The sequence below is a fragment of the Pecten maximus genome, unplaced genomic scaffold (assembly GCF_902652985.1).
Source record: "Pecten maximus unplaced genomic scaffold, xPecMax1.1, whole genome shotgun sequence".
Taxonomy (NCBI): Eukaryota; Metazoa; Mollusca; class Bivalvia; order Pectinida; family Pectinidae; genus Pecten; species Pecten maximus.
This window is the reverse complement of record NW_022981123.1, coordinates 1-10,765: the sequence shown is the minus strand read 5'-3', so window position 1 is coordinate 10,765 and position 10,765 is coordinate 1. Positions and strand designations below refer to the sequence as shown.

General features: G+C 36.8%; 1 long non-coding RNA gene across 1 annotated transcript; it reads left to right on the top strand.

Annotated features, from left to right (window-relative positions):
- The first annotated feature begins 2,839 nt into the window (after window positions 1-2,839).
- On the top strand, window positions 2,840-8,596 carry LOC117319923. The gene is made up of 3 exons (XR_004530871.1): window positions 2,840-3,182; window positions 4,052-4,375; window positions 8,503-8,596. It is a non-coding gene; the product is annotated as an uncharacterized LOC117319923 (long non-coding RNA).
- The last annotated feature ends 2,169 nt before the right edge of the window (window positions 8,597-10,765 follow it).

Sequence of the window (10,765 nt, the reverse complement as noted above, 5' to 3'; positions counted from 1 at the left end):
GGGTTCATTGTTTGGATCACTTGGAAAAGGACAAAAATAGGATGTTCGCCCAACGAATGGATGTATCTTTGGATCGGTTTGAAGTTGAAAAGAACTGAATTTCTTTCCTGTTTGCTGAATTATTCGTGAAGATAGTCTTATCTGGTTGTTATTCTTTATCACATGTTTACCATCCTGTAATTATACCAGAAGTTTATCTTCTCATATACAGATTATTAACATCAAATGATTCTGAACAAAAGGAGTCAAGTTTTTTTGTTTTGAAGTACCATAAATGCTTGAGTACAGTTTCAATAGGATACATTCCTAATTCGGGCCTGATTAGCAGCTGTGGTTTTGGTTTTCAGTAATTCTTTATGTGTGTTTCATCATATTAAGTTGAAAATACAACTATGTATGCCAAACTAACGATGGAACTAGCCTAAATTTAGTTCATATTAGAAGTTGGCATCAATAAGGTCACAGAGTCCTGGCTGTATTATAACTGATGATGCCTTCCCCAAAGAAAGAAAGACATATTTATTTTCATTGATCCAAGATAGATCAACAAACTTCCAATTTCAATTAGGACCTTACAGAAAACTGCATGTGTACAATCAAATCAGAACAGCTGCAAACATTTCAAATTATTTGCAATTAATTCCTAAACCGATATCAGTAAATTTATCAATTTAAAACTAAGAAGATTACTGATTTTGCATTAAACAATAATGTTCGTTTACAGTACTTCCAGTACTTTGATTTTCAAAAATTGACAAGTGAAAAAGACCACTGCGCACTATACGCAAGTACAGCCTTTGCCCGTCAGTATGAATGTGATTTGAGATCGTTTCCTTCCACAGCAGGATTTTGATTTAATACTTATAATATATATAACATATAAAGCATTAAGAAAGTAATAGTTAACAAATAACCAAAGAAATGAATAGTTATTTTGTGTTTAATTCCTTGAAATTGTGTATTGGATTTATCTTAGTCGATCGTGAGCCACACGTTCCGTACACATACGATCTCACTTGAGCATGTTCCCGTATTCAGGTCCAAAACGATGTATAATATCTCAATTAACATCAGACAAAACTTGAAATGATATAGCAGTACTTAGTTATTTCATACTTCTAAATTAATCACCTTATAAATCCAGAGTGTTGCCAGAAACTGATAACGTTCAACTTGTTTATTTACGGAAGCTGTAACAGCACGCATGCGCAATTAGGCAAGGGTAACACTAATGCCTTTATCTCGTGCGGCAGTAAAATACGATCTGACTGTGAAAACTACCGGGGTGCTCTTATTTATCGTATGCACTGTAGATTTATCCATTACACATGTTTATTTCATTGATATAAAAGTTGTGACCAGCACGACGACAGCAGACTTGTTTCCGTACTGTACACAAAATGGCGGCCTGTGTTACATTACGTAGCTATACTCAGCTTACTAGTCAATCTTGTTATATGAGCTTAATTAGCTTTGTATATATATCATGGACAAATACCACAAAAGATCATACTTGCGTGAAAGTCACAAGGTAATGAGGGTAGGATTAATTATTTGTTTGTACAACATCGTAGATGGGACCGCTCCAATTTGCAAGCTGACTAGGCCTGTCGCGGTATAATGTAAACAACTTGTCAATCCAATGTGTCAAATCTGACCGGTAATTCCAATTAAATGGGGTAAATAAGCTTTCATAAGTTACAAATTCTATCATCTTATGCTTTAGAATTCATCTACCGCCGCAGTTGAATATTGAAAAAAAAAAAATGTTCATTTAATTTTTTTTTTTTTTTGGAAATGAACCTCAAAAACGTACTGCGCACTATACGCGAGTGCGCACTATACCCGATTATTTACGGTTAGTCTTGATGATTATGCACATTGTTGTCATTAATCCGTATTTTTGAAAATCCATTGGATCCTATTCGACATGTCCTAGTTTTGTAATTAAGCCGCATTACATCAGACCAAAACATCATCAATTTTAAATGCACACAAAAAGCACATCGTTTTATTTAGGCCTCTACAAAAGTTACTACATTATCCAAAAAACTATCATACTTATGGGATATGGGTCTTGTTTATCTGCACATTGGTTGTCATTTATCCGTATTTTCGAAATTGGAGATTCCCGCCGATCTTCCCGTCGGTGTGCTTGACTTTCACACTCAAAATACAACACTTTGACAGCAATTAAATTGTGGTATATTTCATATTGATGACACATTGCACTTTGATATTAATACAATTAAAGCATGTCATTGGATCTGGTGATGATTTTGAATAGAAATTATTGATAATTATGTGTCTGGTTTTCAAGTTTTCTCCAATATGGCGTCATGTGAAGACTGAACGGAGCGTCCGAAAAGGATTGTGGGAAGGTCAGGGGGCCACCACGTAAACATAGGGGCAAATAGAGTGTAGCCAATCTCTCTATATATTATGTCTCTGCTTTAACCTTTTTGTAAAAATGAACTATGTTGATTTGGTAACTGGGTAACATTGGATATAAACCATAATTAATGGAAGGTAATAATAACAATGTTTATTAGGTGTGGCATATATAAAATGTACATAGTGTTAAAATAAATGGTCTTTTCATTCAGCTGACGGAGCAATGGCTATGCCTGAGCCTCTTTGGCTCAGGAGGGTATAGACTCAAAGCCGTGCCTTATCACACGGAGAATATCCATTCCTGGGCAAGCACTCAACAAAAGCAGGATATTTTGTGTTCTTTTACATGTTTAAGTCAAGATAAATGATCAAAGCATATTTTGAAGTATCCTGGTAAATTTCTTTCAGGATGATGTATCCAAACACATTCGTGATGCTATCAGGAAAGAAAAACTGCAAAAGAATACAAACAGCACCATGTGGATATAGCTTATAATGCCCGACAAAATCACAGACAGCAGGTGAAGGCAGCAAGGTTCAAGGTCACCTCAAGCTTCAGGGCTTTAGCTCTGGATAATTTAGATCTTGCAGATGATGAAACAGACTTTGAGATAAAGAAAACCAGAAACCAAGTAGTGAAGAGGATGACAAAGGTAGCTCTGCAGTGGTAATAGTCAGAGAGTGATGCTAGTGATAACCAAGCCGCCAGCAGCAGCGTATTTCAGTTAATTGATGTAGAAGCGCCAGGTGGTGCTGGGGCGGTGCGATCCTACGAATCCCTCATACAGGTACAGTATTCCACATTGTGAGGATTTAGTGACAAATTGATATTCTATATATTTGGATATGAGTAGTTTTATACCGTATTTGACCTAATAAGGGCGCAGGGCATGGGTCATTGACAGTGGGGGCGCCCTTATTTAGATTAATTATTCTGAAGTTTTATGAAACAGACTATACCTTATAGCAGAATACCCAAGGTTGTGGAAACGGTAAATATTCAGTCATAAAAATATTCCAGATGAAGATATCTATTCATTATCATATATTAAGCTTAAACATCACTAGAATATTCCTGTAAACTTGTAAACATGCCAGCTGATCTTTAGACCAGAGAATCTATTTATATAGACACAGGTGATTTCCAGATCATATCAGACATCCTTTTCTTTGACCTAGTAATTGATTTACAATGTCTTTACTAGCTTTCTGTTCTGAACAAAAGTTATTTATCAACAAGAATGAAGTCTTTACTTTATCTACAAATAAAGATGGTAAGTTATTATTTGTATGCATGTTTAGTTTCCGGGTGCTCTTTGCACTGACATGTGATCTGTTGGAAGACACAATGTGGCAAAAACTTGTGTTCCAGTTACTTAATTTGCCTGAAGAAAACACATGAATTATTATTTTTGAACACCATTTGACACTCAGCCAAAGATTATTTCCTTGAAAAAAGGTAGGGGCGCCCTTATTAGGTCAAATACGGTATTTATTTATGTTTTTAACTCATTTGACAAGTGAGATATTGAAAGTAGGTAAAGGTTATTCATTTGAACAATCTTGGTAGCCTTCCATCACAGCTTGGTATTGTATACACAGAAACACAATTGTTTATTAAATAAATAAAATTTGCTTTCTTGGTTTTTGACATCAGGAATCTCAGAGCAGCAGTGGTATCACCTGTAACTCGGTTCCACTAGTACGAGAACAAGTTCCCCAAACACAGGATGAGGATTATGTGTACGACTTGTATTTACAAATAACAGAGACTTTAGCTTTAAACTTCTAGAAAGTGCATTGACAATAGAGGCATTTGGTGATGATTTGGTTTATGAAGATATGCCACACCAGGAGGAAGAGCATGTGTATGAAGAGGAAGATGATAGTAATGATGAGGACAATTGGAGGAATGACTATCCAGATGAAGATCCCCACTTCCTCGATAACCAGCTAGAAACAGACTTTTTCTATGGGGGTGGTGGTAAGATATAGTGGTCACTGTTTTACTTTCCGTATGTAATGGATACCATGATTGATAAGTATATAAACTTTGAATTCACAATGAAAGGTGAAGGTCACAAAAACACACTTGTCCAATTTTTAGCCCACCATCATCAGATGGTGGGCTATTCAAATCGCCCTGCGTCCGTGGTCCGTCCGTCGTCCGTCCGTCCGTCCCTCCGTCCGTCCGTAAACAATTCTTGTTATCGCTAATCCTCAGAAAGTACTGAAGGGATCTTTCTCAAATTTCATATGTGGGTTTCCCTTGGTGCCTAGTTATGCATATTGCATTTTGAGGACCAATCGGAAAACAAACATGGCCGACAGGCAGCCATCTTGGATTTTGACAATTGAAGTTTGTTATCGCTATTTCTGAGAAAGTACTGAAGGTATCTTTCTCAAATTTCATATGTAAGCTCCCTTGGTGCTTAGTTATGCATATTGCATTTTGAGAGACCAATCGGAAAACAACATGGCCGACAGGCAGCCATCTTGGATTTTGACAATTGAAGTTTGTTATCGCTATTTCTGAGAAAGTACTGAAGGGATCTTTCTCAAATTTCATATGTAGGTTTCCCTTGGTGCCTAGTGTGCATGTTGCATTTTGAGACCAATCGGAAAACAACATGGCCGACAGGCAGCCATCTTGGATTTTGACAATTGAAGTTTGTTATCGCTATTCTGAGAAAGTACTGAAGGGATCTTTCTCAAATTTCATATGTAGATTCCCCTTGGTGCCTAGTTATGCATGTTGCATTTTGAGACCATCGGAAAACAACATGGCCGACAGGCAGCCATCTTGGATTTTGATAATTGAAGATTGTTATCACTATTTCTGAGAAAGTACTGAAGGGATCTTTCTCAAATTTCATATGTAGGTTTCCCTTGGTGCCTAGTTATGCATATTGCATTTTGAGACCAATCGGAAAACAACATGGCCGACAGGCAGCCATCTTGGATTTTGACAATTGAAGTTTGTTATCGCTATTTCTGAGAAAGTACTGGAGGGATCTCTCTCAAATTTCATATGTAGATTCCCCTTGGTGCCTAGTTATGCATATTGCATTTTGAGACCAATCGGAAAACAACATGGCCGACAGGCAGCCATCTTGAATTTTGACAATTGAAGGTTGTTATCGCTATTTCTGAGAAAGGTACTGAAGGGATCTTTCTCAAATTTCATATGTAGGTTCCCCTTTGTGCCCTAGTTATGCATATTGCATTTTGAGACCTATCGGAAAACAACATGGCTAACAGGCAGCCATCTTGGATTTTGACAATTGAAGTTTTGTTATCGCTATTTCTGAGAAAGTACTGAAGGGATCTTTCTCAAACATTTTTGCAAGTTCTCCTTGGTCTGTAGTTCTGCATATGCATCTAATTCTTGGGACCAATAGGAAAACAACATGGCCGACAGGCAGCCATCTTTGATTTTGACAATTGAAGTTTGTTATCGCTATTTATCAGAATTGCTGAAGGGATCTTTGTGAAATTTTCATTTGTAGGTTGCCCTCTGTGCCTAGTTATGCATATTGGATTTTGAGACCAGTCAGAAAACAACCTGCCCGACAGGCAGCCATCTTGTATTTTGACAATGAAGTTTGTTATCGCTATTTTACAGAAGGTAATGAAGGGATCTTCTCAAATTTCATATGTAGGTTCCCCTTGGTCCCTGGTGTTTGCATATTTGGGACCAATCCTAAAACAACAACAGCCATTATCGCTAAATCTCAAAATTTTATATATAGGTTCCCCTTGTTTGAAAAGTACTAGAGGGCTGTTTCTGAATTTACACAGATTAGTAAGACTTAGAGGAAAGGGAAAAGTAGAGAAAAGATCAATCAGACATGGAACCAATGAAGATCATTCAATGGTGGCGCCAAGATCCTCTGGGGTCTCTTGTTAGACTGATATGATTATGTCCTGTATCTTATGGTATGTCATATATAAATTCTGATCTTGTAGTTTCATTTTCCCCGTGATTTTGAATTACTTAGATGTTGTCTTTCTTTTTAGCCCACCATCATCAGATGGTGGGCTATTCAAATCGCCCTGCGTCCGTGGTCCGTGGTCCGTCCGTCTGTCCGTCCGTCCATCCCTCCGTCCGTCCCTCCGTCGTCCCTCCGTCCGTAAACAATTCTTGTTATCGCTATTTCCCAGAAAGTACTGAAGGGATCTTTCTCAAATTTCATATGTAGGTTCCCCTTGGTGCCTAGTTATGCATATTGCATTTTGAGACCAATCTGAAAACAACATGGCCGACAGGCAGCCATCTTGGATTTTGACAATTGAAGTTTGTTATCGCTATTCTGAGAAAGTACTAAAGGGATCTTTCTCAAATTTCATATGTAGGTTCCCCTTGGTGCATAGTTATGCATATTGCGTTTTGGAACCGATCGGAAAACAACATGGCAGACAGGCAGCCATCTTGGATTTGACAATTGAAGTTTGTTATCGCTATTTCTGAGAAAGTACTGAAGGGATCTTTCTGAAATTTCATATGAAGATTCCCCTTGGTGCCTAGTTATGCATATTGCGTTTTGAGACCAATCCGAAAAACAACATGGCCGACAGGCAGCCATCTTGGATTTTGACAATTGAAGTTTGTTATCGCTATTTCTCAGAAAGTACTGAAGGGATCTTTCTCAAATTTCATATGTATGTATGTAGGTTCCCCCTTAGTGCCTAGTTATGTAAATTGCGATTGAGACCAATCGGAAAACAACATGGCCGACAGGCAGCCATCTTGGATTTTGACAATTGAAGTTTTGTTATCGCTATTTCTGAGAAAGTACTGAATGGATTTTTCTGAAATTTCAGATGTAGGTTTCACTCGGTGCCTAGTTATGCATATTGCATTTTGAGACCAATCGGAAAACAACATGGCCGACAGGCAGCCATCTTGGATTTTGACAATTGAAGATTGTTATCGCTATTTCTGAGAAAGTACTGAAGGGATCTTTCTCAAATTTCATATGTAGGTTCCCCTTGGTGCCTAGTTATGCATATTGCGATTTGAGACCAATCCGAAAACAACATGGCCGACAGGCAGCCATCTTGGATTTTGACAATTGAAGTTTGTTATCGCTATTTCTGAGAAAGTACTGAAGGGATCTTTCTCAAATTTCATATGTAGGTTCCCCTTGGTGCCTAGTTTTGCATATTGCGTTTTGAGACCAATCGGAAAACAACATGGCCGACAGGCAGCCATCTTGGATTTTGACAATTGAAGTTTGTTATCACTATTTCTGAGAAAGTATTTAAGGGATCTTTCTCAAATTTCATATGTAAGTTTCCCTTGTCGCCTAGTTATGCATATTGCATTTTGAGACCAATCGGAAAATAACATGGCCGACAGGCAGCCATCTTGGATTTTGACAATTGAAGTTTGTTATCGCTATTTTTTGAGAAAGTACTGAAGGGATCTTTCTCAAATTTCATATGGAGGTTCCCCTTGGTGCCTCGTTATGCTTATTGCATTTTGAGATCAATTGGAAAACAATATGGCCGACAGACCGCCATCTTGGATTTTGACAATTGAAGTTTGTTATCTCTATTTCTCAAATTACTGAATGGATCTTTCTCAAATTTCATAAGTAGGTTCCCCTTGGTCCCTTGTATTGCATTTTTGGACCAGTCTGTCCTGAAAACAACCTGGCAAACAAACAGCCATTATCGTTAAATCTCAAATTTCTTATATAGCTAGGATTCCCTTGTTTGAAAAGTACTGGAGGGATGTCTCAATTTGCACAGATTAGTAAAATGAAGGGAAAAGTAGAGAAAAGATCAATCTGACATGGAACCTATGAAGATCATTCAATGGTGGGCGCCAAGATCCCTCTGGGATCTCTTGTTTAAAGTTAATATGATATTTTTGGTAAAACATGCATTCATAAACAATTAATATAAAATTTGTTAGATCATCTATTGCAGTAGTATTTTCAATATATACACTTCCAATTTTAAACCACAGTAATATTGAATAGATACTTTAACAGTATATGTAAATACCAGTTTAATGAGAGGATTATTCATTCTAAAGATTGTATCAGATATAAAAGACTTCCAGAGAAATAAGGACTGACAGTAATATCTTGTTGACAGATGTGATAGAACGACAAGCCTTTGCCGACACTGGTGATGCTGGATTGGCAGAGTGGATGCACACTCGCTGCAACATAGGTAAACCTTCATCTTCAGCAACTTTACCAGTACACTGTATATAGAACAACATTGAAATGTAAATACATATATAGAGATAGGAATTACTGTAAAATGTACTATGTAGATACCTACATACATGTTCTTTTAGTTTTTGTTGATTCAGTCAGAGTTTTTAGGTCACCTGACTTTTGTCTCAGGTGACCTTTTCTAATTGCCTTTAGTCAAACAAAATTGTGAATTATATGGCCCTCTCCCCACCATATTAACGAAAATAAAAAAAAAAATCCTTCTCAAATCCCAAATGAAGTAGAATCTAATAGATAGAAGTATTTGAAAGTGCTTTATCAAAATTGTGAATCTCATGACCACAGGGTCTCACATTTGCCCCTGGTGAGGGGATATAAGCTTTACTAAAGTTTATATAGGGAAATCACATTTTGACTATTATTTATTGAATTTCTATTGGAATTCTTTCTAACTTGGTTTAAATTAATAGACTAGTATGACAGTTTGATGGTATGCACATGTTGGCCCTGACTGACCCCCAGGGCTGATGGGTGGGCCAAAAAGGGACAATTAACTGAATTACAGAGCAACCCGCTTATTTGCATAGCCCTTTTTCCATGACAAATATGCAAATAACCGGAGTATTCGTATAGGCAGAGTTGGGTTTGGCCCCTCTTATACACTATGTAGATCGTCAGGTCGTTACTCAAAATGGGCGCTATATATATATGATTGTTTACGTTATTTGCATTAAAAATATATTTAAAAAAAAAAAGCAGTATTTAAAATATAAGAGTAAATACAAAATACATGGGTTGTTATTTGTAAATGTACAAATATTTGCATATACATGTACTTCATCGTTTACTACTCGTCACTCTGAGTCTCTGGGTCGGATATCAGTCATACACGCGTGGGTTGGCACTACGATGTACAATGTCATCGTTTCAAATAACATTCATTATCGTCTCGAGATGCGTTTTGTTCCTGCTATGAGTATATTAGTTGTTTGACCATAGATGATGAACTGCTTAAGCAATAGACTTCTTAAATGACCGTGAGATGTGTATTGTCGTTTGGGTTTGTTTTGGAAAATGGCGCGCACACACACAAAGAGTTGTCGTTCATTACACATATGCCCCCACAATGCAACGCGCCTAGTAAACAATCATGGCGATTGCAACCTGCCTCAGCGAGTGTTCAAGTGCACAGAACACAGGTTTGGATCGATGCTATAATAAATAAACAAATCTCATCAAAAGATGAGGCATATGCATATTTTATTCAGTAATTCTTCTGCACATTGCTACTGATATGGTCTGGATAATAACTTAATGTCGATATCGATGCATCGAACGTAACCTGTAATGACGAAGTGTGAACCAATGATAAGATAACATTGTACATCGTGTCGAATCAGTATGTAAGTTAAAACACTTTTCATAAAATTTTTATTACGGGAAAATCACAAAAATACCCTAAAATGAATTAAAACTTTTCGATTTTTTGGAATTTTTATATGCATATAAGCGGGAGTCAATGTTTTAGTCGATGCAAATAACCGATATGCAAATAAGTGGGCTCCTCTGTATTTCATAACTCATGATCAGGTGACTGTTATGGCCCATGGGCCTATTGTTCAAGGTAAATTCTAGTATAGGTGTACATGTACATTGAGAAATGTTTCCAAACAGCATTTTGGTTTTCAATTTCTGACTTAGATATATATGGGTTATGGGGAATGTATTGTGATCGTAAGCCTCAATGAAGACATGACACTGTAGCTAGCTGATAATTACTCTATAGATAGGTCAGCTTTGTTTGAATATTGAAAAAAAAACCACTTACTGAACCACAAATCTTAGTAATATTTGATGTAAAGCTTTTGGGACAAAGGTTGATGAGTTAATCAAAAGTATTGCCTTTCAAATTATTTTCATAATCATTTATAGTTAAAATGTAGTGTTGTTTAGCACTGACTTCAATATTCCTTTACAAAAAAGGAAATTAAAGGGAAAACAATCATCGTTTGCAGATGGTAAAAATAAATCAGATGTTCGACTAGTAAATCAGACTGTACCATAGTTACTCTTTAATGAATTTTGTTCATGCCACAACAAATTATGATATCTCAATTAAATACATTCATAACAGTTCAGACTGTACCATAGTTGTTTTAGTGAATTTGTTACAACAA